At 45.4% G+C, this 23,694-nt stretch overlaps 1 protein-coding gene across 2 annotated transcripts in view; it reads right to left on the reverse strand.

The window, feature by feature from the left end:
• AGPAT3 (1-acylglycerol-3-phosphate O-acyltransferase 3) overlaps positions 1–23,694 on the reverse strand; it is a 99,202-nt gene that overhangs the window by 67,466 nt on the left and 8,042 nt on the right. Inside the window, exon 2 of one of the 2 annotated variants that reach the window (XM_087418009.1) lies at positions 3,160–3,220. The exons of the other annotated variant lie outside the window; for it this stretch is intronic. The gene's annotated coding sequence lies outside the window, so the exon portion shown is untranslated. The remainder of the gene's footprint in view (positions 1–3,159; positions 3,221–23,694) is intronic. 2 annotated transcript variants of the gene reach the window in all.

The raw sequence follows: 23,694 nt of genomic DNA on the forward strand, positions 1-23,694 counted from the left end.
AGCAACAAAACAAAAAGGCAACCTACTGAATGGGAGAAAATATTTGCAAACATATATCCGATAAGGGGTTAATATCCAAAATATATAAAGAACTCATACAACTCAATAGCAAAAAAACAAACAATCCAATTAAAAAATGGGCAGAGGACTTGAATAGACACTTTTCCAAAGAAGACACACAGATGGCCAACAGGCACATGAAAAGATGCTCACCATCACTCGTCATCAGGGAAACACAAATTAAAACCACAATGAGATGTCACCTCATACCTGTTAGAATGGCTATTACCAAAAAGACAAGAAATAACAAGTGTTGGTGAGGATGTGGAGAAAAGGGAACCCCGTGCACTATTAGTGGGAATGTAAATTGGTGCAGCCACTATGGAAAACAGTATGCAGGGGCCTCAAAAAATTAAAAATAGAACTACCATATGATCCAGCAATTCCACTTCTGGGTATTTATACAAAGAAAACAAAAACATTAATTCAAAAAGATATATGTACCTCAATGTTTATTGCAACATTATTCACAATAGTCAAGATGTGGAAACAACCTAAGTGTCCATCAATGGATGAATGGATAACGAAGATGTGGTATATGTATACAGTGGAATATTACTCAGTCATAAGAAAGAATGAAATCTGGCCATTTGTGACAACCCACATGGACGTAGAGGGTATTATGCTAAGTTAAATAAGTCAGACAGAGAAAGACAAATACTATATGATTTCACTTACATGAGAAATCTAAAAAACAAAATAAATGAACAAATAAAACAGAAACAGACTCAGATACAGAGAACAGACCAATGGTCACCAGAGGGGAGGGGGGTGGGGGGATGGGTGAAATAGGTGAAGGAGATTAAGAAGTGCAAACTTCCAGTCATAAAATAAATAAGTCACGGGGATGTAATGTACAACATAGGGAATACAGTCAATAATATGGGAATAACTTTGTATGGTGACAGATGGTAACTAGACTTATCATGGTGATCATTCTGTGACGTATAAAAATATCAAATCATGATGTACACCAGAAACTAATATAATATTGTATGTCAATTATACTACAACTTTAAAAAAAGTGGAAGTTGTATATGTATAACTGAAGTCGTTTCGTTTTGTCAATGTTGAGTTAATCTTAAGAGATGCTCTGTTATAAATCTAATCTGGGAATTTCCCACAGCTATCACCAGTCCTAAAAAGCACAATGTTTCCAACTTGCCATTCTTCCTCCCACTCTTTTTCCCAGCCTTCAATTGTTACAGAACTGTGAGGTTCCCATCCCCAGACATGAGGGAGATGGTTTCCATCTCTAACCTCCCCCAACTGCATCTTTCTGGGAGAGGTCTGGCTGATGACTAGTGACCCTCAGCTCCCCTCCCCTGGAAACAAACCATCGTGCCTGCTGTGCACAGTGCACAGGGCTCCCAGATCAAAGCCCCTGGTGCCACCCCCAGCCCTGGGCGGCCATTGCAGCCTGCACCTCAGGGGGCTCCAGCGCCCGGGGGAGGATCCTTTGGACTATCAACTGCCAGATGATAATCAAAAGGAAAGGAATCTATCGAGATTCAACTTGAGGATACAATGTCGTGTGATTTTCTTTTGCACAGAACAGGAGCCTGCAACAATTTAACAGTTGAAACCATAAGCTGTGTATTATTAACTCAATTACAGCAAAAAAGGCAAAGAAACTTGTTGATTCAGAATGTTGGAGAAGAGATGCTCAGAGTGCTAGTTAGCTGAGAGCTGCCGTGTGTATCATATTTATGTTACCAAGTTATCAAACAAGCACTCATAATAAAAGACTTAATTCTAAAGAGACATTAAACACAGCAATTTTAATTTGAAAACTAAGGAGGTACTGCTGTGCTCGATTCACATATTTAAGCAACATTATTTTAAACAAGTCATGACTATAAATATAAAAAGTATAAGATTAGCATCAGGTTGCATCAATCCTACTCATATCCCAAAAGTTTGTTTCACAACTAGTAGCTCTCAGCACCCTATTTGCTGTAATCATTACACAGGAGGTTAAGTTGCCTGCCCACCGAGGACTGGGGACCATGAGTTAAACTTGAAAACTTCCAAATGTAACGCTGGGACTAGCTCTCTGCAGAAAGCGCCTTTTTATTTTTATTTTTTTGAGATAACTGGTTTATAACATTGTATAAATTTCAGGTATATCAACAGAACTTGAAATATAATGAAGTACACCAGGAAGCACTTTACAAGACAGATGTCTCCAGCGTCCAAAGACGAAATGTCAGGAAGAGGCATCTGCTCAAGGCTTAAGTAATATAAAAGGAACCTGTCGCTCCACCCCCTAACAGTAGCAGATCCCAAGAATGAGTGTGGGCGCAGAAGGGAGGTGGTCGGCATGGACCTGAAAGGAGGGTCCTGGACCATGTAGGGTTGGGACACGGGAGGGTAGGGGAGAGGCCCTGGGTCACCAGAGGCCACTCTGTGGAATATGCTCTGTCCTCAGGCTGGGACGAACTAGGACCCCCCATTTGTGCTCTCTGCCAAAGCTCCTGGTTATCACTGGGCCTCAGGGGGCTCCCTACAGGAGCAGACTGCCCCATGGCACCAGGGATCTCCCGCTCCCAGCAAACGTACACACTGACCACCAGGTCACTGGGCCACCCCTGGGCATCTGAACCGGACAGCTATGTCTGTCTCAACGAGACACATGGACCTCTGGGTCTGCCAACAAAGACCAGCTCCAGCTCCGCCGCGGTGACACCCCCTGAGCCCCCGCAGACGCCCTCGGACCCAGCAGCTCTGTCGCCTGGACCCTCTGCTCATCCCTCCAGGACAGAACAGAAGAGGAAACCGCATTGGATTTTGGACAAACGGGAACTGATTATAATAAATATCCTTTGGCTGTAAGAAAACTTTAAAGTATACAAGCCCTTTAAGAAAATTAATCAACAACGCATTAAGGCCTGACTGTGCCCCACACGGTCCCTTCAACTTCATTGAAGCTGGATCAAGGCGGATGGACTTCTGCACCTGCCAGCAAGAGCCAGCGGCAGATCACTGAGGTGGGACCTGCTCCAGGGCACAGAAATACACACACACATACACACACACACACACACACACACACACACACGCCACTCAAGCATCGGCCGCCTCCTTCTCCTAACTTACCAAGGCACAGGGTCAGCAGAGCGGGGGAGCAAGCGTCCTTAGAGGTTTCCAACCGGAAGGCCTGGAGGTGGAAGACACAAACACAGATGACGCATGCAGGACTGGAAAGACAGTGACTGGAGTACGGGCATTAGAAGGACCCACGTCGGGGAAACTGACAACTACGAATGCACTTTATTCCCGATGAACTGAGTCTCCTACTAACTTAAGCAAACACCAGGGACACAGCCTATGTGGGGCCTTTTCGAGCGCTGTTACTTCCCATTGCCTGATAAAGAGGCCCAACAGACGGCCCATAACTGAACGAACTGGAGAGATCCAGAGGTCACACCCAGAAAAGACTGCAAAGCAATTTCAGTCTCCCCGCAGGCTGTCGGAACAGCTCAAGGTTGGGGGGCCCCTGCCACGCGGAGCAGAAGGGCCTCCAGGCCTCTCGGCACCTGAATGCTGACATTCTGCATTTCCGGGCACAACAACTGTGCCCGACCTCATTTGCACTCTGGCTCCCTCCCAAACCCCGTAAACCCCACATGGGGCTCCTTCCAGGCTGCCCAGCCCCTCTCCAGTACAGCTGCAGCCTGAGACCAACAATGCAAAACCCTAGGCTGACTGACTAATTTTGGTCCTTGTTTTTGTTTTAAATTGTGGTAAAATATACATAAAGTTCACCATTTTAACTATTTTTAAGCACACAGTTCAGTAGCACTAAGCACATTCACTTTGTTTCACAAGCATTACCACCGTCCATCTCCAGAATTTTTCGTCTTCCCAAACTGAAACTCTGCCCCCATGAAACACTAACTCCCCACCTCCCTCCCCCAGCCTTCTACTTTCTGTCTCTATGAGTTTGACTACATTAGGGACCCATGTAAGTGGAATCACACAGTATTTGTCCTTTTGTGACTGGCTTATTTCACTCAGCACAGTGTCCTCAAGGCTCATCCGTGTAGCAGGTGTGAGTGAGAATTTTATTTGTTTTTAAGGCTAAGTAATATTCCATTGTATGTATATACCACATTTTTTCTTCTATAAATCTTATAGTTTTAGCTTTCACATGTAGGTCTGTGATCCATTTTGAGTTAATTTTGTAATACAGGATGAAGTAGGGTGAAGGTTCATTGTTTTTGCACATGGGTGTCCAACGGTCCTGGCACCACTGGTTGAAAGTACTATCGCTTCCCCATTGAATTCCGTTGGCGCTTCTGTTGGAAACCAACTGACTATAAATGTGCAGGTGTGTTTCTGGAACCTGCTCCCTTCCACTGACCTTCCACAGTGTCTAGTTACTGCAGCAAGAGGGAAAGTCTTAAATCCAGCTAGTCTTTTGTTTATCTCTTCAAAACTATTCTGGCTACTCTAGGTCATGAGATTTCCATGTAAATTTTAGAATACGCTTGTAAATTTCCACAAAAAACCTTGCCAGGATTATGGTTGCGATCACACTGAATCTATATGTCCATTTTGGTAGAACTGACACTTTAATAACATTAGGTCTTCTGGTCCATTAACACAGCATAGCTCCCTGTTTATGTAGGTCTTCCGTAATTTCTTTTGGCATATTTTTTGGTTATATTCATCCCTAAGAATTTCATATTTTGAATGCTATTGTAAATGGTGTTTTATTACAGTTTTTATTTATTTTATTTTATTTTTTTCATGAGGAAGATTCCCTCTGAGTTAACATCTGTTGCCAATCTTCCTCTTTTTTTTGTTTGAAGAAGATTCACCCTCAGCTAACATCTGTGCCAGTCTTCCTCTATTTTCTATGGGGGATGCTGCCACAGCATGGCTTTATGAGCTGTGTGTAGGTCTGTGCCTGGGATCTGAACCTGAGAACCCAGGCCGCTGAAGTGGAGTGCGCAAACTGAACCACTACGGCATGGGGCCGGGCCCCTACAGTTTTTAATTGTTCAGTGCTAGTATATAGAAATAAAATTAATTTTATTATATTGCCCTTGTATCCTGTAAATTCACTAAACTCACCTGTTAGTGTTAGTAGCTTTTTTTTTTGTAGATTTCTTAGGATTTTCCACATGGACTATCATGCCCTGTGTGAATAAAGACAATTGTACCTCTTCTCCATTCTGTATATCTTTTATCTCTTTTTCTTCCTTACTTTTCTCATACAATGTTGAATAAAAATGATGAGAGCAGACAAGCCAGTCTGAGAAGGAAAGCTTTCAGTCTTTCACCATTGAGGATGATGTGATTTCATAGATGTCCTTTATTAGATTAAGGAAGTCAACTTCTATTCTAGTTTGCTGAGAGTTTTTTTTTACCACGAATGAGTATTAAATTTTTTCAAATGCTCTTTTTTTTTTTTTTTCACACCACTGGGACAGGCATATGGTTCTTCCTTTTTTTGTCTGTTAATATAGTGAATTATAGTGATTGATTTTGAATTTTAAACCAACCTTGCATTCCTGGTATAAATCTCACTTGGCTATAAGGCAGTATCCTTTTCACACATTGCTGGGTTTGATTTGCTAAAATTTTCAAATTCATGAAGGATTTTTCTCATGAGGGATATTGGTCCACAGCCTTTGTCTGGTTTTGGTATCAGGATAATGCTGGCCTCATAAAATGAGTTGAGAAATGTTCCTTCATTTTCTAATTCCTGGAGGACTTTGTGTAGAATTAGTATTATTTCTTCCTTTTTTTTTTTTTAATAATTTTATTTATTTATTTATTTTTCCCCCCAAAGCCCCAGTAGATAGTTGTATGTCATAGCTGCACATCCTTCTAGTTGCTGTATGTGGGATGCGGTCTCAGCATGGCTGGAGAAGCGGTGCGTCGGTGCGTGCCCGGTGTCTGAACCCGGGCTGCCAGCAGCGGAGTGTGCACACTTAACCGCTAAGCCACGGGGCCGGCCCAGTATTATTTCTTCCTTAAATGTTTGATAGACTTCACCAATGAAGTCATCTGGGCCATGAGTTTTCTTCATTGGAAGGTTTTTATACACAAATTCAATTTTTTGATAGATACAGGGTTATTGGGTTATCTATTTTGATTTATTGTTTTAGTGATTTGTATCTTTCCAGGGATTTGTCCATTTCATCTATGTTGCAAAATTCCCTGGCATAAAGTTTTCCATAATACTCCTTTACCATCATTTTAAGATCTGTAGGATGTGTAGTGATTTCTCCTTTCTCATGTCTGACTTTGGTAGTTTTTCTTCTCTCTTTTTTTTCTGATCAGTCTAACTAGGGGTTTATCAATTTTAATGATCCTTTCAAAGAACCAAAGTTTGGTTTCATAGATTTTTTCCTCTTGTTTATTTTCTATTTCATTGATCTCTGTTCTTTGTTATTTTTTTCCATTGTTTATTTTTTCTGAAGTTCAAAGCTTAAATCATTGATTTGAGAATGGTTTTATGTTCTAATATCATCATTTAATGCTATCAACTTCTCTCTAAGCACTGTTTTACCTGCATTCCACACACTCTGAAACATTAGATTTCAACTTTCTCTCAGTTCAAAATGTTGTCTAATTTATTTTATTTCTTCCTTGACCCATGGGCTATTTATAAGCGTGTTTCTTTAGTTTTCAAATATTGGGGGATTTTTCCAGATATTTTTCAATTACTGATATCTAGTTTAATTTTTTGTTGGTCAGAGAAAATACTTTGTGTGGTTTCAGTCCTTTTTCATTTATCGAGATTTGTTCTATGGCTCAACCTTGGGGGCTGCTCCATGTGCACTTGCAGAGAAAGTGTGTCCCACAGTAGTTGGATGGGGTGTTCTATAAACACCAACTAGCAATGCTCAAGTCTTCTATATCTTGACTGATTTTCTGTCTACTTGTTCTGTTAATTATTGAAAGAGGAATGTTGAAATCTCCAGCTATAACTGTGGATTTGTCAATTTCTCCTTTTAGTTCTATCAGTTTTTGCTACGCATATTTTGAAGGTCTGTTATTAAGTGCACACATTCAGTATGTCTTGTTCTCTCGAAGCACTGACTCCTTTTATCACTATAAAATATCACTTTTATTCCTGGAAATATTTCTTGTCCTGAAATCTAACTTGTCTGATATTAAAATACCCACTTTGGCTATCTTTTGGTCTATCATTTTCTAATCTTCTATTTTTAACCTATCTGTGTCTTTATATTTAACGTAGATAGCACTTTTATCTAATCTTTTTTATCTGATCTGACACTCTCTGACAAAATGCTTTTTATTTGGAGTTTTCAGGCCATGGACATTTGATGTGATTGTCAATATGGCTGGGTTTAAATCTGTCACCTTTCTATTTGTTCTATCTGGGTTTGTTTGTTTCATTTTTTTCCTTTCTTCTGTCTTCCCTGGATTCATGATTTTTTTCAATGATTCTATTTTATTTCCATTATTGGCTTATTAGCTGCACTTCTTTGTTGTTTTTTTTTAATGGTTGCCCTGGAGTTTACAATATATCTCTCTACTATAGCATGGTCTACCTTCCAAGACTATTATAATGAGTTTAATTTTATTTATTTATTTATTTATTCCCCTAAAGCCCCAGCAGATAGCTGCACGTCATAGTTGCACATCCTTCTAGTTGCTGCATGTGGGAGGCGGCCTCAGCATGGCCGGAGAAGCAGTACGTCAGTGCGTGCGAAGGATCCGATCCCGGGCCGCCAGCAGCGGAGCACACGCACTTAACTGCTAAGCCACTGGGCCAGCCCCTCCAAGACTATTACAATACCCCGCGTGCATTTTAAGAATTTGAAAACAGTTTCCATTTTCTCACTCCTAGACTTCGTGCCATATTGCTGTCATATGTCCTACTTCTACTTATAAACTCTACAAAACGTTATTCTTACTTTTAATTTAAACAGTAAATTATCTTTTAAAGGGCTTTTTTAAAATGAGGGGTCAAAAGTCTATTATATTTGCCTGCATTTTTGCTGCTCTTTATTCCTTCAGATCCAATTTTCCATCTGGTGTCATTTCCTCTTTATTTCCTAGAGTGCAAGTCTGCTGGTGGTAAATTCTTTCAGCTTTTGAATGTTTGAAAAAGTCTTTATTTTTCCTTCACTTTGGAGAGACATTCTGTTGGCTATGGAACTGCAGGTTGAAGATTTTTTTCTCTCGGTATTTTAAAGATGCTCCTCCATCGTCTTCTAGATTGCATAGCTTCTGATGAGAAGTCTGCTGTAATTTCATCTTTGTTCCTCTGCACATCATAGGGTTTTGCCTCTGGCTGCTTTTAAAATCTGCTTCTAAGATTTCCAGCAATTCAATTATGATGTACATTGGTGTGGTTTTCTTCATGTTTCTTCTGCTTGGGGTTTGTTGAGCTTCTTGGAAATAAGTTTTCATCAAATTTGGAAAAATTGTAGCCATTGTGTTTTCGAAATATTTCCCACCACACACACCTCTTTTCTGGATTCAATTTTGTATTTATTGTTCCTCTTGATATGGTTCCGTAGATGCCATTTTCTCCTGTGTTTCATTTTAGGAAGTCTCTAGCACTCTGTCTTCCAGAACACTGATCTGATCCTGCGATGTCTGACCTGCTATGACCCCATCAGTGCACTGCCCTCTCTAGAGCACCTATTTGGTCTTTCCATATCTTCCCTTTTCTCATCTTGTTCATGTTCTCTGTGTCACTGAACACATGCACATATTTATAATGCACGTTTCACATCCTTGTCTGCTCATTCTGTCATCTGGATAGATGTGGGTCCACTTGGATCTGTTTCTAATGACTGATCTTTCTCCTCTTCTGGGATTTATTTTCCCACTTATTTGATTGGCAAGTCATTTTGATTAGCTCCTGGGCATCGTGAACTTGATGTGTTGGAGGCCGAGTTTTGTTGTTGTCCTTAAATAGTGTCAGGCTCTGTTTGGGGATGTCATTAGCTTACTTAGCATTAGTTTGGCCCTTTCGAGGCTTCTTTACGCTTTGTTCAGGTGAGTCCTGAGCAGGGTCGCGTCTAGGGTGTGGGCAATGACCTTTGAGGACTCCACCCAACACCCTCTGAATTGTGAGGTCTGGTTCCATCTTGCTGGTGAGAACACACATTGCGTTCCCAGACCTGGTGACCCGCAGGAACTGTTCTCCCTCCTCCTCTCCAGAGCCTCCCCCCTCAAGCTGGTGGCATCTGCACACACATGCACAGATCAACACCCAGCTGAGGACTAGAGGCCCCCTCAGCTCTCAGAGCTCTTCTCTAGGCAATCCTACCCTCTCCAGTACTTTCTCCACAAATTCTAGCCTTCCTGGAGCCCCTCAATGCCACACTCTGCCTCCACCGGCTCTTGGGCTCCTCTCCTTGTGCTCAGCTGGACCCTGCAGGCAATAAGCTGGGAGGGCAGGGGCCCTCTTCACTCCTGCCCTCTCTGGGGGATCCCTGCCCAGTGCTCCTGCTGGGCAGTGTCTAGAATGTGGAGCGTCACGTTCTTGTGTTTGGTTTTCCAGATGCTGGAGGTGGGATGTGAAGTCAGGTCCCTGTCATCCCGTCATGACTAGAAGTAGATGTTGGAATCTTGCATTTTTAATTCAGTTTTTCACTAATCCACAATGGGCATCTCTAATGGATTGGACTGATGTAGGTTATCTGAGAAGCACTGACCTGCAAATCCAAAGCAGAACCTCAGTCTCCAGAAAATTCCTGACTACGGCACAGCTAACAGAAGCCATCCTTGAAGAGAACAAAAGCATTTACCTTCTTCTTCCACTTGCAGATCACTCACGCTCAACGGAAGCCTTGCATGAAAAGCACAGGTGCTAGTTTAGAAGGCCACCTCAGGGCTGTTCACCTGCCCACGTTAATCCAGAACAGCGAGCCTGCAGTGAATTAGCCAGAAGACAAGGCAGCGCCGGAACAGTACACTAGGTGCCAACAACACCTTGAGACGCTCAAGGCCCTTCTTCTCAATAATTCTCTCCAATTTATTCAGTAAGGCCGAGATCACCACTGACGTTCAGTCACGGACAGCTCAGCACTTGACGTCACCTTTTCTCCCAAGCCTGACCTAGGGCGGGGGCAGAAGAAGCTGCACAGAAGAGGTGACGCCTGAGAAGTCTTGAGAGATGCCCAGAGGCTCTCCAGGACCTGGAGCAGGTGGGGGCGGGATGCTGCTCCCTGCAGGGGCAGGCGAGTGCAAGGGCTACTGCACAGAACAGGACGGCATTCTCCGAACCACAGCGGAGTGTTGCTCACGAGGAGGAGCACGCACTGCAGTGGGAGGCAGGGCCTTCATTTTCTCGCTTTGTGTCCCTTCCCAGGGCGCTGAGTAAGACCGAGAACATCCTGGTATTCAGTCACAAAGAGCTCAGACTTGTGAGAGATCTTTCTATATTCTGGATACAAATCCTCGGTCAGATATGTGATTTGCAAATATTTTCACCCATTCTGTGGGTTGTCTTTTCATGTTCTTGATGGTGTCCTTTGAAGCACAAAGGTTTTTAATTTTTATCTTAAAAGTAGCCAGAGAAAAAGGCAGATTACCTTCAAAGGGAGACAGCCTGACAATGATTTCCTATCATACAAAGATGTCAAAGGCAGTGGCTGATCCCGTCAAGGTGCCAAAGAACCTCACTGCCCACCAAGAATGCAACAGCCAGCAAACTCACCTCTGAAGGAGCAGGGAAAACTAAAAACACTTCAGACAAACAAACGTGGGGAGGGTTTGCTGCAAGTGGACTGACTGAAGGAAGGTCTGATGCATGTATACTTCAAGCAGGGGAGAGTGATCAGGTGGAAAGCCAGAGACACAAAAACAAACAAAAAGCAAAGAAAGTGGCAAATATGTGTACAAATCTAAATCAAAAACTAAGACTGATAATATAGTGGCGATGTGTCGTGAGGTTAAAAAAATAAAGACACAACAACGCATCCATGGGAGGGGGAGTTTGGGGTGTTCTCAGGTCCTCGGATCATCCTGAAGGGTAAAGGACTGGTTAATTTTAGACTTTTGATAAGTAAGAATGTTGTACTTTCCAGGAAAACCATCAAAAGAACAGAAAGAGTCTATAACTTCCAAATTGCTAGAGGGCAAAAAAATGAAAGAGTCAATAACCACCTCAAAAAAAGCAGGAAAGGAGAAGGAAAGGGGAAAAACCTAGCACAGATGAAACAGTCAGCAAAATACGAGGTGGCAGATTTAACTCAAATCCATCAGTAATTACATTTAAAGTAAACCAGATATAGGCTCCAGTTAAAATTTTCTTAATTGTCAGACTTAAAAAAAAAGATTGCCAAATTTCAACTTAAAAAACACCTTTTGGGGCTGGCCCGGTGACGTAGTGGTTAAGTTTGGTGTGCTCCACTCCAGCGGCCCAGGTTCGTGAGTTCAGATCCCGGGCGTGGACCTACACCACTCACCAGCCATGCTGTGGCAGCAACCCACATATAAAGTGGAGGAAGATTGGCACAGATGTTAGCTCAGGGTGAATCTTCCTCAAGTAAAAAGAGGATGATTGGCAACAGATGTTAGACCAAATCTCACCGAAAAAAAAAAAACCTTTCATCATATGCTGTTTATGAGACACATCTAAGACATAAAGATACAGAATGGTTAAAAATAAAAGAATAGAAAGGGATATACAAGCAAACCCTAACCAAAGGCAACTGGTTCAGCCACATGAATTTCAGACAAAGTAGACATAAAGGCAAAAAGCATTAGAAGCAATAAGATCATAATAATAGACTCTTCATTCACAAGGGAGACACAACAATTTTAACAATGTAGCACCAATAACATGGCCCCCAAATACATAAAGCAAAACCTTACAGAGGTGCAGGAATAAGAAGACAAGTCCACAGTGATAACTGGAGACTCTAACAGACCTCTCTCAGTGATTGACAGAACAGGTGGACATAGCAATCAACAAGACACAGGAGTTGTCAAAAATTTTCTGGAAAAAGGCAGAGAGCAAATATTTTAGATTTTTCATGCCAAATGGTCTCTATCAAAGTCATAGTGAGATCAGCCATAGACAACACATAAACGAGCGGGTGTGGCTGTGATCCCACAACATTTTATTTCCTGAAACAGGTGGCAAGCCAGATTGGGCCCACGGGCTGCAGTTTGCCAACATGATATAGAAGGTTTGAACAACACAGTTAATAAATTTAATGAATCTACACAAAACACTACCCCCACCAGCTGCAGAATACAATCTTTTCAAAGACACACAGACCACTTCCAAAATTTGACCATATGCTGGGCCATAAAGCAAGTCTCAACAAACTCAAAAGACAGTCATCAATCAGCATATTCTTTGATCACAATGCATTGACGTGGGAAAAAAAAAGCAACAAAAAGATATTTGGAAAAATCTCCATATGTTTAGAAATTCAAAACAGTTATCAACAATCAAAAAATAAATCAATTAGATATTAGAAAACCTATTGAATGGAATAGTGACAAAAATATTTCATATCACCACTTACAGGCTGCAGGTGAAACAGTTCTCAAAGGGATGGAAGGTTACACTTAAGTGTGTGGTAGAAAATTCTAGAAAGCTGAAAACAAATGACCTAAAACATAAGAAGTCAGAAAAACAAAAAGTAAATTAAAAAGGAAGGAAGGAAATAATTTAAAAAGTTGAAATTAATGAAAAAACAGACAGAAAGCCACAAAGTTGGTTCTTTGACAGGATCAATAAAATAGACAGAGTTTTGACAAGGGAGACAAAATAAAGAGAGAGAAGTGTGGATAATGTCAGGAGAGAGAAGTGGGCACAATCATGTACTGCAGAATTTTTTAAATAAGAGGGTATTATGAACAGCTTTACAGCAATAAACTTGAAAACGTTGCTAGGAGGACAAATCTCTAGGAAGAATAATTGACAAAAATACACTGAAGAAGATACAGAAAACCCAAAGAACACTAGAACCTTCCAAAGACTGCTGCGGAAGTCCCACCGCAGCCCCGGGGGCCCTGGAAACCCTGCGTGCTTGGCCTGCTGCCCCCTTTCCTCAGTGGGGACCACCCACCCTCTGCAGATGCCCAGCATCTCCGGGCCTGGCTGGCCAGAGCCTGGGCCTACAGACCCACAGAACAGGGTGACACTGTCTTCCTCCAGATCAGCTTAAGGAAGAAACTGGCAATCCTAGGTAGAGAAAAAAATTTAACTGAAGGTTATTTATTCAAGAACCGAGTAGAAGTGCGGAGAATGGAACCTCACCCCTGCATGGCAGTCAGCGACTGAAGAGCAGGCTGTCAACAGTCTATCCGGACAGCCCGAGAGCCTTTTGCTCTGGGTCCCAAACGCCCACCCTTGTGGGGTCCTGAAGGAGGGGCGGCCACCACGGGAGGCCCTGGGGCTCAGATGGAACACTGAACTCTCACTAACTGTCCAGAGCCCACGGTCCTGCCGCCATGCTTGGCCACTGGGCTGAGGCAAATCCTTGTTCTTCAGTAAAACCAGTGCTTCCATTAAAACAAAATCTCTTGTGGGGGTGAATATTATATTTTTGAAGAAAAAGTAAAGCATCATGGTTAACTGAATTATGAAAGGTAAGGGGGGGAAGGGAGAGCAGAGACCAAGAAACACAACACACAACAAATAGCCAGTGTCTGCTTTGGAACGCCCACACTCAAGGTCAAGTCCTCAGATCTCTCTGAGACCCCCAGCACCTGGGCACACCCAGCTCAACCGTCCTGGCCAGCGCTGTGCCTGCGATGACTGCAGGGTCCATGCAGGCCAGGCGGGGCCCAGGGAGGGGCTGCTGTGGCTCCTGATTAGGAAATACTGGGCTCCACTGAGAAACTGCAGAAAATATGGCAAGAAGGAAGGGGAGATACAGAAAGACTAGAGATTATTGGTCTTAAGCCAGCGTGTGGGTTATGAAAAGCTGCTGTATTGAGAAAGGCATTACCTGCCTCACCGACAGTCATGTGTTTTCACGACATAGAAAGGAGGGGGGTGAAGAGTGTGGGTAGAAGGGGGGGGGACAGTGGGGGAGGGAGGGAGAGAGAGGAGGGGAGGGGGAAGGATAAAGGGGGTCACATGAGAGGAGAGGGCTGGGCAGGGGCCGCAGTCCTGGAGACTATCCTGGGATGTGCACGAAGGTGCCACGTGCTCTGGGACAGGATAACACCTGCCTCGTGACAGCAGTGACCAGCTGGTCAAAGGTGCCTCTTTTAGGAGACAAACACCTATGCCCATGGCAGAGATCCAGCCCTACAGCCAGCTGAGAAGTCCCCAGGACCCAGGGGTCCTTCCTGGAGGCCGCTTGTGGAGGACACAGGGCTGGGCTGAGTAAGGAACAGGCTGCTCGCTGGGCCGTAGCTCACATGGTCTGATGGGTCTTCCCGTCCAAGGGCCGAGAGTCGGCCTGGTGGGGGGGGCAGTGAGCTGCAGTGACGTCGGGGTCCCACCGCTCATGGGAGGGGGGTGGCAAGGAGCCCGGAGCCACCTTGCTCTAGGCCGTGTGCCTCCGGGAGACCCCGGGGCTGCTGCTCTGACAGTCCAAACAGCACTGCCTCCAAGCAGGCCAGCCCTCAAGTGGCCTCTGAGCGCCTGCCAGAATCACCCAGCCAGGTGGGGACAAGAAATAGCCTCATTTGTGTGACAGTTCCTGATCTATAGCACCCCTGGGCTTCTCCTCTGAAATGTCCATGTGCCAAACATTCCCTGAAGTAAGGGCAAGCTTGCTCTCTCCCTCTTCAGGGCCCCCATAGGGGTGTGGCCCTAAAGCCAGGGTTGCCCAGAGGGCCCCCAGCCACCTGGTGTCTGCTCCCTCGGGCACACGAGGTCCACACGACAAGGGAGAGACGGCATCCGGGGCTGCGGCACAGGACACTGCTCAGCGGCCAGCCTACCGTGCCCAGGGCCCTGAGGACAGAGACGACAGGTGGAGCTGGGCAGCAGCTTCCTGTAAGCCCACCCAGGGGCGGCGCTGAGGGGCCCTCTGACCCACGGGTCCCACGGGACCTTACTGCTCGCTCCCCAGGGACGTTTATGGCAACGGGGGGTGGGGTGGCGGTATTCATTGTCATGGCGACGACTGGCCCTGCAATGCCCTGTCCACCGGTACCACCTGCTCTCAGCGCTCAGAGCCTGACTCCGCTGGGACACCAACACCGCGTGGCTCGGTTGTCACACACGCCGAATGTTTCAGGAGCGCAGCTACCTACAAGATACGCCCAGGAGGACGTTCTATGCCTTGTCACCCCCAACACAACGCCTCCGAGGGACCAGGGCTCCGGCCCACCCCCCTCTCAGTGCGCTTGAGCCAAGCAGGGCAGTATGTCCCGGGGTGGTGCCAGATCACCCCGTCTTCCAGTGTAGACGTGCCTGAGCAACTCCAGACTGGAGGACAAATCCTTTTGAAATTCTGGGTGTGGACAATCTACAAAATTCATTTATATACTTCAAAAGAGACACAAGATATTTTATTAATAATAACATAAAACACACTTGGTGGTTAGTATTTGGCAGACCCTGTTCTAGCATTTTACACGTATTGACTGCGCTTCTCTGAAGGAGGTATGGGGGCCAGGAGGGTAGAGACATACACGTTAGCCCACCCTCTCCTTTACTCCAGGGGACGCGGGGCCCAAAGATGAGGGACTTGTCCACTGTCCCAAAGCTCCTCTCTCCTGAGGCTACTCAGAATCATGAGGAGCACCATCATGGAGACACGACGTGAGCCACAAACTCGAGCTCCGTCTGTAATTTTAAGTTTTCTAGCGGCCACAACAAAAAGTAAAAAGAAACAGGCAAAAATAATGTAATTTAGACTTTATTTAACCCAATATATCCAAAATGTTATCACTTCAACATCTAATCAAGATAAAAGTATATTAATGAGATGTTAACATTCCGTTTTTCACACTAAGTCTTTGAAATCGGTGTGCGTCGCAGACTGACAGCGCCGCTTAGCCCAGCCCGGCCACGTCGGTGTGTCACGCCCCACAGCACGGCTGCAGACACAGCACACGCCCCACGGCTTATTGATCTTTTCCCTTTACGTCTTCTTCTAAGAATCTTAGAAGATTTGGTTTCACCAACTCTTTGGCTTCAAATGTATCTATAATGGTTGATTCCTCCACTGGATAGTAGGGACAGGGGGTTCAATATTCTATGTGTTTTCATACACTAAAATATTTACTTAGAAAAAAAGAAGCTAACTCATTCCTGGAAATACAATACAATCACAAGTACCAAAATAAAAATTCTGACAAAATTATTAAATACTTGTGACTTTCTTTTTCTTCTGTAAAATTTGGAAGGAGAAGAAACTGATCCCTTTCTGGAAATAAATATCTAATAAATGACAAAGTATAAACGAGGGGCCCGCCCGGTGGCGCAAGCAGTTGGGTGCGCACGCTCCACTGCGGTGGCCCAGGGTTCACTGGATCGGATCCCCAGTGCGCACCGCTTGTGGGGCCATGCTGTGGCGGCGTCCCATATAAAGTAGAGGAAGATGGGCACGGATGTTAGCCCAGGGCCAGTCTTCCTCAGCAAAAAAGAGGAGGATTGGCAGATATTAGCTCAGGGCCAATCTTCCTCACACACAAAAAAAGTATAAACGATAAATTATCATCACTTCCTTTTCAACTTTCTTTTCTTCCTAAAATAGTTCTTCTTTATAAGAAGCCTCTCTCTTATTTATATTCTCTCTGTCTCTGTGTCTGTCTCTCCGTGTGTGTGTGTCTCTCTCTCTTTCTTTCTCTGTGTCTGTCTGTCTCTGTCTCTGCCTCTCTGTGTCTCTGTCTGTCTGTCTCTCTCCCTATGTCTGTCTCTCTCACTGTCTCCCTCTCTGTCTCTCTCTCTGTCTGTCTGTCTCTCTGTGTCTGTCTCTCTGTCTGTCTCCCCGCCCGCACCGGCCCCCTCACCATGTTAGGAAAGATCAACTCTGTAGTCAAACCACCAGCCTTGTGACAAATCTCTACTGTTATGCACAGTTAACACACTGCCACTTGTCACGTGTCAAATGAAACACAACGTCCAATAAAGCTTATCTGAAATGCTCAGGTGCGCTGCCCCTGGCTCCGCATTAGCGCACAGGGGCGGGACAGGTGCCTCTCTCTACCCGTGCACTTGCTTCCGGTCTTTGGTGGATGGATGTGAGTGGGAATAAGAATAATTGGCAAAGTCACTGTGGTTAAATAAGCCTGTCCTACCATGAAAGTGACTGCAAACTTTGAAATTTATTTTCCGAAGGCCACAGGACTATATGTGACCCCCCACAAACAAATGGCAATAAACAGAATTGCTGAGAAAAGGGAAATTATCCCGTCTGAGCCCATGAGAATCCCTGACAACAGAGCAGGAGAGGCCATCTCCCCAGGAGCCTGAACTGAGCTCCGTGTGACGTCCCCTGGCTTGTCATCCTTCCAGGGACTCCCGGATGCAGCCCTCACACCCCCCCGAGAAGAACACGAGAATCGATGGACAAGGCGCCCGGCTCGTCCCGCCAAAGAGCCAGGTGAGTGTGGCACAGCAAGCCGCCGCCAGCAGGCCCAGCTCCTCTCGGACTGCTGGCTTTGAGGGGAAGAAAAGATGCTCCTCTCAGATTTGCTGAGCCATGAAATGATTCAGCAACAAGGAAAATGAAAGGTTGGCACAATCTCGGGGTACCGCGATGACAGATACACACCAGCTTTGGCCGGACTGGTGGGACAGCTGATGGAACACACAGCCTTCCCGTGTTCTAGAAACACGGCCGGACACAGCAAGACACTTGGTGTGACGCCACCACACTTCTCCAAGAATAAACAGTAAAGAGACGGACAAACCCACCACCTTCTTCGTCTGCACCCAAGGGAAGACAGAGGAAGCCACCTCGGAGGACGAGAGGCACGCTGGGACCCTCGGCAGAAGCCCAAGGGCACCACCAAGGGCCGGCTTCAGGACAAGCTGGGCAGAGCCAGCCTTGGCTCTATTCTCGCTCTCCCTTCTCAGCGCTCACCGATCTCAGTCACCTTTTTCTAAGTGCCACTGTCCCCGGGGCAGCCCGGCCAGGACTCGCCACACACCGCCAATGCAACGTCACTTCTCCAACACACACGGGGTGCATAGTCTATGCACACCACTTTACAAAGTGCTTTCACACACGTGAGTGCTGGCTGCTTACATCTATGTCCACACAATGGAGTCAAGTGCAACCCTCATGGTCTTTACCTCGTGACAGGGCAGACGGCAAAGGTGAGCAGGACATGTGAACCGAAGAAAGCGGGCCTCAAAGACCATATGCAAATGTGGTTCCAGCACGCGCAGGCGTGTGCGTGCATGTCCTCATTCACACTCGGGAGAGGGGAGGCCTCCCTCGAAAAGTGACAGCCAAGTTGGAGGATGAGTAAGAACTCACCAGGCAAAGGGGGAAAGAGTGTCCAAAGAAAGTGTCCAAGGTAGAACGCGGCTCAGTGGAGAGGCCTGAGGACCGTGGGTGGTGGGAGCACTGAGCATGAGGAAGAGGAGGGGCAGCATCAGTGGGGAGGCACTGTGGGGGACCAGAGCAAGGGGGTGACAGGGACCACATGTGGGCTGTAGAAACACGACTTCAGATGCACCATAGGGAATGAGTTTGATGGGAGTGGAGTTGGAGGCAGGGAGACCCTTAGAGGGCAGTGGAAGTGGGGGTGGGGGGTTGTGAGTACATGACATGGGAGGTGGAATCAGTGAGGTTCAACTTGTGACTGGCTGGGGGAGGGTGTGAGGGACATGGAGGAAAGGGGGTCACGGGCAGGGTCCAGGGGTCTGGCTTGGACACCAGTGGACAGTGATTTCATTGCAGGAGACAGGGAAGACGGGAGGAAGGTTTGTGGGTGCCAGAAGAACAGACAGGAAAGGGCCCGCTGAGATTGGGATGCCTGACCTGAGAGAAGATGCGCAGTCTGCAGTGGAATACACGGCCTGGGGTTTTGGAATCGGAACAGAAAAGGAGAGAGAGAGCTGGAATCACTGCCTTACAGGTAATTAAAATACAAGGAGGGATGTGAGACCACACGGCGGGAAGACAACCTCCACAGAGCCCCAAGGATAAGACCATTTTAGATGCTTAATAGTCTTTTCCTTAACATTTATTTTCTAGTTTCAAAATCTGACACACTAAGATGTAATAATCATCTTCAAAAAAAGTCATGATCTTGAACTAATTATTATTAACCACTTTTGAAAAATCAAGCTCTTTAACTATTATTGGTATACACCATGTATTGTATATGCATGGTAGTTTTTCAGCTACCGAACAAAAGTTATTTGGAGAAAACTGTTTAAATGGTGACTTAGTCTGCCTATTGTAAAAGAGCAGAAATCATCTCAGCTAAACGGATGATAGAGAAGTCAACAGAAAGTTAAGTTTGTTGAGGACAAAATCTGAGACACCTTTTGCAATTGTGCCCCAAACTGGTTAAAAGCACCTGATAACGATTTGCTGGGAGGGAGGGTCCTCCCAGCTTTACACTCGCTGGATGTGACGTTTGTCTCCCACAAGGCAGCTCTAGGACAGGATAACATTCCCCTCACCTCAGCTCAGTCACTGAGGTGTACGGAAATCTATGACACTCCTCTACTCTCGTTATCGTTTTATTCAGCAGGAGTTGTACAGATTCACCCTACCATTCGCAATGTCTTCAGAGAGTCTTGTTTGGGAATCATTTTCCTTCTTAATCAATGACATTTTTAGAAGTCCCCTTTGTGAGTCCAGAAAATGAACCTAAAATGGCTCCAGGTCAGTCCCACTCCTGGGCTCCTTGCAGAAGCAGAGCCTCTCCAGGGAGACTTTGCCCCGTGAACCTCGTGGGAATCTACAGACAAAGCTCACCCGAATATAGGCCCACAGTCCAAAATCACAAACCCGTGAGTTAGTAGCTTCAGGGAGCAAGAGGCAGCAGAACAAGTGGTGGAATTAACCCTCAAGGAATTTAGACTTTGGTATTACATTTGGTATAATTATTATTTTGGGATTATTAGTTGCAGTGTATAAAATAAATATATTTAGAGACAAAAGAGGAAATTGAATATGTGCAAGGAAAAGAACACCAAGCCAGAGAAGAGGCAGATGTGGAAAGAACAAAAGAGAACTTTTCAGAACGAAAATGTGTCATTGAAATGAAAAGCTAACGAGCAGGCTAGATAGCAGATTAGACGAGGTGAAGACGGGGTTGGTAAACCAGAAGAGAAAGCTGGAGAAATTACCCAGAATGCACCACAAAATGACTAAAAGATAAAAAATGTGAACAGGAGTTGAAGAGGCTTGGAGGATGGTATGAGAAAGTCAAGCACAAGGTAGAAGCAAAATTCAACAAAATAATGGCTGCAATTTTTCCAAAATTACTGACAGACACAGAACTTTATCTTCAGGAAGCACACTGAATCCAAAGCAAGATAAATAAAAATAAATCCATTCTAGAGATGCCATAGTGAAACTGAAGAGACCCGGGGGTCAAGAGACTATAAATGTAGCCAGAGAGAAAGCCTACTGCTGACACAGGAAGGACAACTGAATTGACAGCCGACTCCCCACAGCGACAACATGAGCCAGGAGACGGTGACATGATATAATTCATGTCTCAAAACATGCCAGAGTCAGTGCCACACGGACCTCGTCCTCCACCCACAAGGCTTTCAAGCTGAAGTCAATAATAAAAATATAACCTAAAATCCCATGCAGTTAGAAAATAAAAGTGCCTTCCATGTCACTCATGGGTCACAGAAGAATAATAACAGAAATTTTAAAATGCTTAGAACTGAACAATGAAAATACTATACACAAAAATTTACAGAATACAGTACAGCAGAATCAAGAGGGAAAGTTATAGCCTTAAATGCTTATGACAGCAATAAAGACTGAATATTAAGATACCATACTTAGAAAAATAAAGTAGAAGTTAAGCTTTCAACTCAATAATCTAGAAAGAGAACACGAGAATAAACCCAATGAGCATAGAAAGAAATAATGACAATGAAAGCAAAAATTAACGACATAGAAAACAAAGATGCAATGGGGATGATCCACAAAGCCAAAAGCTGCCTCTTTTCTTCCTGAACAGTAATAAGGTAGATAAACTTCTGCAGAGATGAATGAAGGAAAAAGGAAGGCAAAACAACTTCAGGAAGGGAAGGGGAACTGAATGTCAGATATAGTAAAGATTTAAAAATTAAGAAAATTTTATGACCTTTGTACCAAGAAACTAACAACTTGAATGAAGTGGACAATGTGGAAAACAGCTCTAAGATGACCCCCCATCGGTTCACAACCTCTTGTGGTCCTCTCCCCTGGAGGGGGCTGGACCTAGTGACTCTCTTCTAACAGAGTACAGCAAAAGTCACAGGAGGTCACCTCCGGGGTGAGGTTTGACAACATGTGACTTTCCTGCTGGCTCTTTCTCTTGCTCTTCCTGTGTGCTCACTCTGACGAGCAAGTTGCCACACTGGGGAGGCCCCAGAACCACAACTGGCAAGAAATCGAACCCTGACAACAACCCAGGAGTGAACTTGGAAAGGGATCCTTCCCCTGTTGAGCCTTCAGATAAGACCACAGCCCCGGGCAACACACTGATCACAGCCTGTGAGAGACCCCGAGGCTGACGACCCGGCTAAGCTGTGCCCAGATTCCTGGACCACAGAAACAGTGAAACAATAAGTGTTGCTGTTTGAAGCCAATAAGCGTGGACGTTACTCGTTACACAGCCACAGATAATGGATGCAGATCACTCCCTAGGAAAATAACTTCCCAAATCTTATTCAAAAACGACTGGAAAACCTGGACAGATATACAACTATTAAAGAAATCAAACCAGGATACAAAAATTGATCCACACGAAAGCCAGGCCCAGACTAAGAAATTACATCAGAGATGTATAATCTCAATCTTACATAAGCCTTTTACACAACAGAAAAAAGAGGTGATACCACCCAACGTGGATCATGAGACCAGCATAATCCAGACACCAACCAAGATGGATAGAAGGACACAATCCAGACACTGGCCCAGATGACAACAGAAGAACAAGGGACAAGTGTAAACCAAACTCACTTCTGAACACAGGTGCAGACAATTCTGAACAAACTCAACACAGTAATGTAGTAAAAAATCGTATCTCATGTCCAAGATGAGATATTTCCAGAAAAGCAAGGACATCTACTCATGTACTTAACCAAATTAGCAGATAAAAGGAGAAAATCTTATGTGATCAGCTCAATACATGCAGAAAAAGTCTCTGATGAAACATTTTCAGTAAAATATTCTTAGAAACAAGAGAACTTTCTTAACCTGCAAGGGGGCATCTACACAGAAATAAGCATTCTCCTTTTTTGTAATTTCGTTGTTTTAAACAGGTGACAAAGTCTAATGAGATATGTTAATAACCCACTCTGCTGCACCATCCCACCCCTTACGAGAAGTCACCGCTCATTTCTCGGCTCTTCCTCCAGGCGCGTCATCACTCCAATACGGGAAATCTGAACAGGTGCTCTGATCCCCTTTAACCCTGCACTGTTCCCTAACAGTGTTCCCTGGGAGCTCTCCCTGGGGGTACGAGGGCTGCCTCCATTTCTAAAGTACAAAGCATTCAGGTCTGCAGGCATCTCCTGGTTTACCCAACCAGCCCCTGGAGACAGACCCTTGGGTTGTCGCCAGTGCTGAAATGCACAGCCCTGCCTTGGTCGGCTCACACCTGCAAAGGTGTACCTGTAGCATGAGTCCCAGGAGTGCAGCTGCCAGACGGAAGGACAGACGCCCTGGCCACCACGTGACCACGAGGAGTCCCCTTTCCCCCCACAGCAGCTGCACCCTTCACTCCCTTCAGAGCCTCTTGGGGAGAGTGCATCCCACTCCAGGACGTTGGACCACTTATTTTGTGAAATGACACCCCCATCCCCTGTCACTCCTAGCTGTGGCCAACAGGACATTAGAGCTCAAGGGTGTGCTCTGAAACACACTGACTGCCACTGCGTGGTCTGTCTGCTTTGATTCCCAGGCACACGACCAGGCAACAGGCCCCTCCACTCTCCGCCACTCTCCCGTCCTCTTCTCTCGTGTCAGCTGTATCCTTTGGACAGTGATCCACCCTCACAGCCGTACACCACCCTCCGGGCCCCTCTGCCCTGCAGGCAACCCCTGCTCCGTCACCGCTGGCGCTTCGCTGGACTGTCATCTTGCAGTTGGCTGGCACTCGTCCTGGAGATGCTTTCCCCAGGAGGGCTCCCACAGCACATTCCCTGAGCTCTGATGGGCCCCGGGAGGACAGCTTGGCGGGACACAAAGTCTGTGGCCCCATGTTCTCTGCTGGACCCTCTCGCTGTGATGGGGTGTGGGTGGTTCTGTGGGAGAGTCGCCGGCCACCTGCTTTTCTTTCTTTGCTGGGCAACCATCTCTCAGACGCCCACCAGATGTTTACCTCAAACTTCCAACATTTGCAAGGAGGGGTCTCTCTGTTGCCCCCTCTGGGTGGCGCAAGGCCCTTCAGCACCCAGGCAGCTCCTCTCCTACTTGAGTGAAGCTTCTGGAAGCATCAGTCTGTATAACTGCTGGCTGCGTTGTTTTGGTTCCCTGATTACGCATAGTTGGTTACTGAGGATACGCCTGTCGGATTCCTTTGCCTGTCTCCTGTGTTTATAATTTTCTCTTTAACTCTTTTTTCAAAACT

This window comes from Ceratotherium simum, chromosome 27, assembly GCF_057802395.1.
Source record: "Ceratotherium simum simum isolate JZ-2026a chromosome 27, ASM5780239v1, whole genome shotgun sequence".
NCBI classification, from domain to species: Eukaryota; Metazoa; Chordata; class Mammalia; order Perissodactyla; family Rhinocerotidae; genus Ceratotherium; species Ceratotherium simum.